The sequence below is a fragment of the Vicia villosa genome, linkage group LG2 (genome assembly GCF_029867415.1).
Source record: "Vicia villosa cultivar HV-30 ecotype Madison, WI linkage group LG2, Vvil1.0, whole genome shotgun sequence".
In the NCBI taxonomy this organism is placed as follows: domain Eukaryota; kingdom Viridiplantae; phylum Streptophyta; class Magnoliopsida; order Fabales; family Fabaceae; genus Vicia; species Vicia villosa.
In genome coordinates, this window is record NC_081181.1 from 76,085,363 (window position 1) to 76,096,556 (window position 11,194).

The 11,194-nt window shown below is 34.2% G+C and overlaps 1 pseudogene; it reads left to right on the forward strand.

Moving 5' to 3' along the window:
- Window positions 1-6,395: 6,395 nt before the first annotated feature.
- Window positions 6,396-6,977, forward strand: LOC131646309 (gibberellin-regulated protein 12-like; annotated as a pseudogene).
- The last annotated feature ends 4,217 nt before the right edge of the window (window positions 6,978-11,194 follow it).

Sequence of the window (11,194 nt, forward strand, 5' to 3'; positions counted from 1 at the left end):
ATTTGTGAAAAATGATGCCAAAGTTGGAAGAAAACTAGGTTAAAACACTTAGAAAAATTTCTAAGTGTTTATGACCTAAACTTCAAAATTTCCAAAACTTCATAAATGGTTGATCTTTTGAAAAAAGTTCCCTTGTAAGATGTTGTTTTATTTGGCAAGATCTACAACTTTCATGTTGGAAGTTTTTTGAGTTGTGTAGGTGAAATTTTGAGATCTCACCATGCCTTCAAAAACCCTAATTCCCGACTTTTCGCTCCTTGATGAATTTCTTTGAATTTCTTTGGCCAAATGACTTTGACATCCATATATTGATGATATTGATCTTTGAAAGTCATTTTTGACCAAAAACCTTAAAAGTCAATGATGATCCTTCACAGTTGACTTTTTCCTGACAAAGTGAATTTTTGGGCTTTTGTGTAGAAATAAGATCTTCTCCCCAAATGGATGATATAAATGAATTATATGGAGGTAGTAGAGATCCTTGAATCATGTCTTGAGTTTTGGATTCATGCCCTGATTAAAAGTCAACTGTCTTGGTGAATTAGGTCAAAACCCTAATTTGTCGACCATGTGAAAATAATGACTGTAGAATTTGAATTGAAGTGTGATGTCTAGTAGATCTTGTCATATGAGTTATTTGAAGATGATTGATGTCTTTGAATGACCCTCTGAGGTTTTTTAGGGTTTCCCAAATGTGATCCCTGATTTCAGTCCTTGATAGGCTCAAAACCCTAGTCTGGTGACCTGAGTAAACCTGTACTCAGATGACTGGATGTCTAATCAATCATAGATGAGAAAAAATGAAGTTCTTGGGCCCTATGATTGTATTAGAGACTAATCTTTGTATTGATTGATCCTTTGCCTGAGCTTTCTTGTCTTTGAGCATCCTCGATTAGGTACCAGATGGAGAAATGACTGCTCTGGGTACTTGTCTTGACCTGATGAAAATCCTGAAGATATGTCATCTCAGGGGGGTCAAAAATTAGGGTATGACACTTGGCTTCATGATTTAAAGTATCAAAGGCATGTTTTAATTTATAATAAGACATAGCATCAACATTATTATATTTCTCATGACTTACAATCTTTTTCTTCTTTTGATGTGCCATGAGACATAGGTTGACCGTTTCCTCTTCATCACTCGAGCTTTCTTTGCTAGATGAGTAACTCTCACTCTCCCAAGCGATATAGGCTCTTCTTCCTTTTGTTTGCGTCTTTTGAGGTGTGCTCTTTGCCTTATCTTTCTTTAAGCGAGGGACACTCCGGCTTGTAGTGACTGGGCTTACCACAATTGTAACAAGATCCTCTAGGTTTAGGTCTCTTCCTCTCATCTTGCTTGTTAGGCTTTGCTTGACATCTATAGTCGACTAGATTGTTGTCCGAGTGTTTGATTTCATTCTTTCGAAGATACTTATTATACCTTCTCACGAACAACCCCATATCTTCATCCGGGCCATCATCCTCATCACTTGATTCACTATCACACGCATCTTTGGAGGATGACTTTGAACTTGAAGCCTTTAGAGCAATAGACTTCTTTTCAGTGTCTTTTGACTTCTCTTTCTTTTCTTTCTTTTCGTGCTTTTTTGGGTTCATGAAATCTTGCTCATGTTCTTCAAGCTTTCCAAATAGAGCCATGAGATCCAATGTAGAGAGATCGTTGGCTTCTTTGATTGCCATGACCTTAGGTTTCCATTCCCTACTAAGACACCTCAAAACATTATAAGTAGCTACGACATTGGGAGTAATATGTCCCAGAGTGTGTAAACGATTGATAATATGAGAGAATCTCTTTTGCATTTCCGCAATGGTTTCACCTTGCTTCATGTGAAAGAGATCAAACTCTTGCGTCAAAGTATTGACTCTAGCTAGCTTAAAATCATTAGTTCCTTCATGGGCGACTTGTAATGCATCCCACATTGCCTTAGCCGTTTGGAAATGCGATACACGAAAGTACTCATCAACCCCTAAGGAAGCATTAAGACCACCTTTTTCCGACTTAAAAAATTTTTAGCTTTTGAAACGTGATTCCCCATGATCAACTTTATCGTCCTCACAGGAGTACGTCTGCCCCTAATTTCAAATGAAATTAGGAATGTTTTATTTGATTGCAAAATGTTTAACAAGGAAACAGTTTACCAATCACCAACTACACATATTCATTAAAATTGAATACAATTCTTTCCTCCCCTTGATTCAAGTAGAACCAAGTCAATGTCAATGATCTTCATCGATCAAGACCCCGATCTTTCCTTTTCAATCCTCCGGTTGTAGCAATTTTGATGAGTGAATCTACATTCCCTCAATTCCTTATGCTCGGCTGAATTGATTCCCAAAGCGAAGCAATCGTCAAAAACCTTCGAATCAAACCCTTGATGTAGAAGGAAAAACCCTAAGGTTTTATACTAGAAACACTCTCAACAATCTTCACTTAAACAAGATAATTGTCTACCGTCGAACCTATCACCGCACGTTCCTTACTCCAATCGAAAAAGATGATTATGTGAGATTTTCGATCAATAAGAAAAAAGTTGAAGATGAGAAGAAGCTTGAGTATATCTTTTAGTTTCTTGTTGATTTGCTTGAGAATGATCAATTTGATATATATACCACACCCTTTGCATTAGCCAGTTAAAAACAGCAAAAAATCAGTAAAAGTAGCGATAGATCGACCTGTCCCTCTTTGTAGGTCGACCTGTTGAAGTTCTGCACTTGTTTTTGAAGCAAGCATGACACATGTGTCGACTTGAAGGGTCGGCGTGCGCATACCTGAGGTTTCCCCAAAATTCCATGCGTCGACCTGTAGGTTCGGCGTGCGCATACCCGAGGTTTCCTCAAAATGCTATGTGTCGACGCATTTGCTCCTACACAGGATTTTTCTTAAGTCCACCAAATAGGTCGACATATGGCATATGTGCGTCGACCTGTTGACTGAAATTTTCCAAAATCACTTTTCCTTAATGCATCCACTTGATTCCTTTGTTTCCACATCAATTGTGTCAAGTTCACATCAATAAGTGACTAACCCTGCACAATCAACCGATTGTGACTGACTCTGCACAAGCAACCTCCTGTGACTAACCCCTGCACAAGAAACCACATTTGACTAACTACCTTTAATATTCTCTAGTTCTAAACTTCTCAAGACTACTAACCAACCACAGTTTGTTAACAATATAGGTGCTTCTACGCAATGAGAATGTAAACGATACATTTTAAAACTAGACTAAGAGTGTAAAGTTATGAACAACCTTCTCAGATTGGATATGATCTTGAATTATTAACTTTCTCCTTAGTCTTTAAGCCCTTTATATAGCCAATATAATAATATATCCGTGGGAGGGAAGTCTTGGAACTTCCATAAAATTGACGGCTTGAACGTAGTGGGAGACAAGATAGTACGCAACGTCTTTCCTTTCTTAGTAGTGGAACAAAACATTCGTCTGTACCTTTTACCTCGTACTACATATTGTTATCTACTATTCTTCTTGAACTTCAGAAGCTCACAGCTTGAGTTTGAAGAGAATAAAATAAGTTTTGGAACTTCAGAACTTAAAGTCTTCAGACTCTTCAGCACTTGGTCTTCAGAACCATTTGTTTTCATTAACTTGAGTCTTCATAACTTCAAGTTTTCAGAGTCTTCAGAACCACGTCTTTAGAGTCTTCAGCACTTGGTGTTCAAAATGGTTTTTTCAGAGTTTGTATTAGACTAATAACTTCTGAAGCTTCTGAAGCTTTTCTACTATTCATTAGAACTTGTGTAGCGCAGAAACATAACTTTGTGGCTTCTGATGTCTTGGCAACGCCTTCTTATCAGAATCTGAACCTGTTTGTAAACTGCTCAACAAAACAAATGTTAGTATAACAAAATTATTCATAGAAACATACTCATTGTTATCATCAAAACACGAAGACATATTGCATAGCCAAATATTGTTTTAACAGCACCACTATGTATAAAATCATCTTGAAAATATAAACAACTAGATTGAGTAATGTGATCAATATAGTGGTTATTGAGAGGCAATCTACTTTTCTATCTGGAAAGGTAGTTCAAGACAATATCATCATTTCACATGAGTTACTTAGAGGGTATAACTGAAGACAAATATCTCCTAGATGTGTCAATCAAATGGAACTGCAGAAACCCTTTAAAACAGTAGAGTCGTAAGCATTGGAAGCTATTATGCGAGAAATGAGCTCCCCATCCAAATTCATCAAATAGATTATGGTGTGTGTGAGTATAGTCTACTATAAATAGGCAATTAAAGGCCGACATAGTGAATTTCTGAAGGATAAAAAGGGGCTTAGACAGGGGGTTTCATATTCGTTTATTATTTGTTCTAATCATGGAATACTTGCATAGATACTTGGGGAAATTATAGATCAAATCAGTTTTCAAATTTCATCCAAAGAATGAAAGGCTACATCAAATAAATATTTGTTTTCCATATGACATAATCATATTCACAAGGGGAGATGACATTTCAATGCAACTGATGATGAAAGAGTATCTAAACTTCTTAGGATCTACTTGCCTACAAGCCAACCCTGTAAAATGAAGTCTATTTTGAAGGTGTACGTGACATAGACTAGCAGAAAATCCTAGATGTGATCAATTTCTGCATTAGAAAACTTCCCTTCAAATATCTAGGAGTACCTTTATCAGTAGAAAACTGAATATACAATAGTGCATGCCCATAATTGAGAAGATTGTGGCAAACATCAATCATTGGGCTACAATACTTAGCTATGTAGGTAGACACCAATTAATTCACAATATACTCTTTACTTAATGAATTATTGGATGTAGGTATTTCCAGAAGCTTCCTTTGGAGGGGCAGAGGGGAAATTATCAAAAAGGTCCATGTGGCTTGGATAAGGTTTGCAATCAAAACGTACAGGGGGGCAAAACATTAACTCACATTTGGAATGAAACCTAGCTACTATGGGAAAACTACACTGGAACATACAAAGAGGAGAAGTTAACTCTAAGTAAAGCGGATCAATGCTTATTAAATAAAAAAATGATGAAATCAGAATATGAAAAACGATCCAATAATGCTCATGGATACTAAAGAACATTTTGAAAAGCAGACAAAAAGTAGAACATAACCAATACTGGGAGGGGACCATTCACCCAGGGAAGTACCAAACTGATGTTATGTATAAAGCATTGAGTGGAGAGAAGCAACAAGTAGATTGGAAGAAAATATTCTTCAGCGAGTATTTGGCTAATCCTCATTCTGGAGACTTGCTATAAAAAAAATGTAAGACAAATATTAATTTTTGATAAATATTTGTTAAAACAAAAGACCTAAAGCAAATCAGGAAATTATATCACTTAGAAAATACTCATATTAAGTCTAACATTTGGTACTTATATTTTAAATCAAAATATATTATCCATAATTATTTTATTCAAATACGTTCAAAGAATCTAGTTGTTGGGCAAAATAATATAAAACAATTTATTTTTTTTAATTTTAATTGTAAAATGTATAATTCTTATATTAAATTTATATTATTAATTAATGTATCGTTTATTATATATCTTACTAAGACGTATTATCACAACCCTAATTGTAGGTTACTAGTGTAACACAGACGTATTTGTCTAGTTGAATTATGAAATAAACGAATACTTAAAATTTATAATAGTTTAATTATGATATACTTTTTTAAGAGATACATATACATTTATTGTAAATGATATAAATTAAAATATATAAATATACATTGTACAAATATGGGGCGGGTGGATATTAAGGTATCAGTACTTGTATCCATATCCGTTAATTTTAATATTAATTATTCATATTCGCGCCCATATCCATTTTACAGGTATTTACCTAATCCGTTGCGGGTATTTGTTTTTGGGGAATCAATTGAATATGAATATAATTGTCAACCATTGAATAGAGTATATTAATGGTAGCAGTGGTTACTTTTAAACTTTCACAAAAATGGAAAGAAACTTTTATGAAAAATATTCTTTTAAATTATTTTTATATTTATTATTAAATAATAATATTTAAAAGATAAATTAAAATTATTTGAAAAGTGAAAATAATGAATGTGTATAATTTAAAATTGAGAGAATAGACAATACCATTGAAAAAAATTTATAAATGCTATATTCAAAAAGAAAAAATTTATTTTATTTTTTTAATAAATTTATTTAAAAATAAACCGATTATATTTTAATAAAGAAAATATATCAATTTATTTATTGTATCTTTGAATTATTTTTGTTTTTATTCGATTTATGCATTGAAAATATCAAAAGTCATAAACCTATTTCAATGTATTTTGTTATCATTTGCCTCTATATAACTCTAACCCAACCATAGGCTTATGTACAATAACAAGAGTGAAAGGCAAAACAAACCACAATGGCTAAATACACTTGTTCATTTCTTCTTGATTATTTTCACATCAGTGATCCAAGATGGCTATGTAAGTGAATATATATCTCCTCCCATTTTGATTCTTTGAGTTTATTCGAATGAATGGCAATGACTTCAATTATTAAATGCTAACACATGTTTATTTTTCTCAATTTTTTTATAGGCTGGAGGAGAAGGATCACTTCGATCTGACCGTAATGATTCTAACTAATATTTATTTTATTATTCTTTTTATTATATTTACTAACGTTATTCAAATTCAAAAATTATTTTTTTTTCCAGAATGTGCGGGTGCATGTGATTATCGTTGTTCAGCAACTATGTACAAGAAGGCGTGTCTAACCTATTGTAATCTTTGTTGTGCAAAATGTTTATGCGTTCCATCTGGAACATATGGTAACAAGGAAGAATGTCCATGCTACAATAACTGGAAAACTGGGAGAGGAACACCCAAATGTCCCTAAATTTACATTGTTCATGCATGCATTGATCTTTGTCAGTGCATTTTTTTGTTACTTGATCATTAATAAAAAACCATTATTATGTTGTTGTTAATTCTAAATATTATACATTTTGTGTTAGCCATAAATAATTTCTAATTATAAAGTTGTTAATTAGAAGCCATCAAACCTATATATACCACCTACTAATATAGCTTAATTTTTTTAATAGAAAAATATTATTAATAATATAGGAAAATAGTCTAGTGAAAATAACTTAAATAAAAGAAACTCAAATAGTTCATTGAATTCCTTAGCCACTCATAAAAAGAATGGTATGAAAACTTTGACATCCAACCAAAATATCAACTTCAAGTAACTTTTTCAATTTAGTCCGTAACATGACCACAGACTGTACATAATTAAAATCAACCATAGTTGGATGAATTCTATCTATATTCATAGATTGGATGGAGAAGTCTTGAAATTCTGGAAAGTCAGACTTCAAATGTCATATGGTTTGTGAAGACATCTGATCCAAAATTAAGAACACAACAAGGTATATACCGATATAGACAAAAAGCTTAAAAGCAATAAAAAACACACATAATTGCTTAACCAATTCGGAGCAACTCTCCTATTTGGGGGCATCATGTCAGAGATGAAGTCCACTATCAGCAGTATCAATTCAAATTTAAACTACCCCATTTACAACTTCTCACTTAATCACCACCCAATGCAACTTCTACCTAAGAAATTTCTAGATATGAGAAACTCGTCTCACTCCCAATCACCGCAATGATATTGTTTAAATTCCTAGTCGCAAGAGCTGTAACAACGACCTAATCACCAACATTTTTATCACACAGATAAACAGTTTGGAAGTCACATTTCCATGACAATACCTAGCCAAGCCACTTGACTAAGAACACTAACTTTGAGTTGCTTCATAGCTACCTAAGAACTTTCTAGATATGAGAAAATCGTCTCACTCCCAAACACCGCAATAATATTTTACAATTTTCTAGTCCCAAGAGCTGTAACAACGACCTAATAACTAACATTCTGATCACACAGATAAACAGTTTGGAAGTCACATTTCCATGACAATACCTAGCCAATCCACTTGACTAAGAACACTAACTTAGAGTTTCTTCACAGCTTCCTCCAAGAACATACGTACTTCCTCTTGCCTACAGGCTTCGAGGGGTACGGTGACCATCCCACAAACCAGGTGGTTCATTTTTCAAGCCCTAATTCTTACATCTTGATAAATTCGGCTTACCCCTTAAACCTAGGTTACAAAGCTTCTAATTATAACCTATACCCAACTGGATTTAGGCCTTCAATCACAGCTCACCATTTGTTACATATATGTAGAAGATTCTGCATAAGAATAGGAACAATATCATGTGTTTCCTAGAAAGTCTCAACATCTTCCAAGTTGTCAAAACTAATTCAAAACAAAATCCATGCTAGAAGCGCCCTAAAATATTCTCCTTAAAGTTAGTAATTCAATCATTTATTTCCTAAAATGTCTACACATTTTCTGAAACTATTTGGCCCTTTATCTTCAACAAGAAAAGCTCATATAAACACTCCAGGACATTCTCCATAAATATCGAACTAGCTGCTAAATGCCCTTCAAAATATTATTCACAATCTTCTCCATGAAAATAGGGCTTCAACTTATATTCCTAAATATTCTCCATATCTATTAACTAATCAAATATCTTGAAATTAGAGACAACACATAAATACGTTTATCCTTAATTTGAGCACCACATAAGATTGCATAATAGTTCCTTAATATTTTGCATTCTGTTAAGTTCAAATGTCGAATGACTTGCATAGGTGTTAGCTGGAGATTTCGACCAAAGGATCATAATACTTTGAAAATTTTATGTTATGAAGAAGAAATGGCTTTTGTGAAGCTATTTTAAGTCTTGTCCTTGAAGGAAAAGATTTGTTTTATCGAAGGATGTGATTGAAGATATCTTATAACCTTTGGAAGTACCCTTCGACAGCATCGTCAGTAGAGTCAAAGCGTTAAGCAGGACAGATTGAAATTCAAACGAAACAGTTTTGCATGGCGAACGCGTGGAAGCATCTGAAGTGAAGCAATGTTTGAAATATTGGACGTGGCAGTAATCTACGTAGAGACGGTTAGGGTCGAACTAGTATATATAGAAGTCTTAATATTTAAATTAAGTGTGTTTGAATTAATATACAGAAATTCACAAAGATACTCGAAGTACCAGCGTTAGAGAAAAAAGATATTGCTGAAATAATGTATGTATGAAGAACACCACATTTACTCTTTATTTTACTTATTCAATATAAGTTAAATTTACGTCGAAAGTCATTATTTTGCTTTCTTTACATTTATAAGTTTATTCAGTTGAGTCATTTACTTACTGAAATTTTAGTTAAAGTCTTTTACAGGTAGTTTAATTACATTTTCGTCATTTATTTATTTAGTCTTTAAGTTGCACTTAGTGTTATTGTTAATAGATTCTTGAAAGGTGAAATTAGTCAAAAGATTTTGATAATATTCATAATCCAGAAATTTCATCAATCATGAATTAAATCACAAAGATACAAACTCTCGAGACACGTGTCCTAAGATCAATCTAGTCGATCCTGTAAGTTATCAAAGTATATACCTTTGGAGGACTAGCGGTTGTTTGTCAGAAATCACTTGTAAACAAATTGGCACGCCCAGTGGGACGGTTTCAAAGAGTAAGTTAGTATCATTTTTATAATCTTTTGAGTCAAGGTTTATTTGATTTTAGTGCATAATTTCGTCTTCATAATTGTTGTATGAACCTTAGAAGTGGAAAGACAACCAACGATAACCATCCAATACCGAAGAGAAAGTATAATAAAAAGATGGTCAATTCGACTGGTGATCAAGGTGGACAGAATCCTCTAAAAGGACCAGGCACGGTCGTGGCAACTTCTTTGACTTCGATGTCTGGATCTCAAGCCATACCTACATCCACAGGACCAGTGGCTACCAACACATCTATTCCAGCATCCACAAGGACGATACAAACAGTTAGTTCGACTATAGCGCCTACCTTTGTGAGTACAACAAAAATTCCACAAAGTACACAGGCTGCTTTTTTTCCGACAAATTTCATAAATCAGGGGAAAGTGTACACCCTCAGACTAATAAGATTCGAAGGTTTTAGGCCTTAGAGGGATCAACCATATGGGATTCCAGCAACCTTTACGTCTGGATTAAACAATACTACATACACCCAGCCCAATATGTCCATTGTTTCACCAATACAGAATTTAGGATCTGGGATGAATAACTTAGGACAAAGTGTCCAAAATCCAGGTTTCATTCCCCCATTAACTACAAATAACCAGATAACATTTCCGCAACAAATGGACGTAAGTAACCATGATATGGTGGGAGTCCTTGTCAGAGAAATGAATACAATTTTCTCTCCTTTAATACAAAAAGTCAATAGGACTAACCAGAACAACTCCCAAACATATCAACAATTGTTTGCACAAATTGGACGTAGAGCAGATTTCTTAGGAGCCCCTCAAACTTCTGTTCGACACATAACCAACCAGGCTGTAACCCAAGAAGAGGAGCCGAATATAAACCAGGGTAGACCATCTAGGCAAGTGCATGGCGAAAGAATCTTTGGGGCAGGAATAGAACATTAAGCCCAGGAAATCGCCACCACTCGATAGGAAGTTCTTGATAAACAACCTGCGAGAGTCATGATGATAATTTTATAACCTAATATGCAGATGAAGTAATCCATAGGGTTAGACAAAACAACCAAATGGAAACTAATTTGACCATTATGATAGAAAGGATCATTTCCCAGAACGGTCTAAACACCGGACTTCGAAGGCCAAATTATACCTCCCATTTTCCAGATAATGTTTTTCAAACTGAATTACCAATGGGTCGTAAAGTCCCTAACTTCACCAAATTCGTAGGAGATACTAGTGATTCCACTACAAAACATATAGCCAGATACATGATAGAGGCGGAGGATTAAGCGAATATTGAGGATCTGAGGATGACATATTTCCCTAGTTCGTTAACTAAGAATGCTTTTATATGGTTTACAACTCTCCCACCAGGTTCTATAGATACTTTGTGTCACTTAGAGATATTATTCCATGAGCAGTTCTATATGGGCCAAACCAAGATAAGTCTTAAGGATTTTGCCAATATCAAAAGGAAATTTACTGAACCTATAGATGACTATTTGAATAGGTTCCGGTTGCTAAAGGTTAGATGCTTCACAGTGGTTCCTGAACATGAACTAGATGAAATGGCCATTGGAGTTTTAGATTATTCTATCA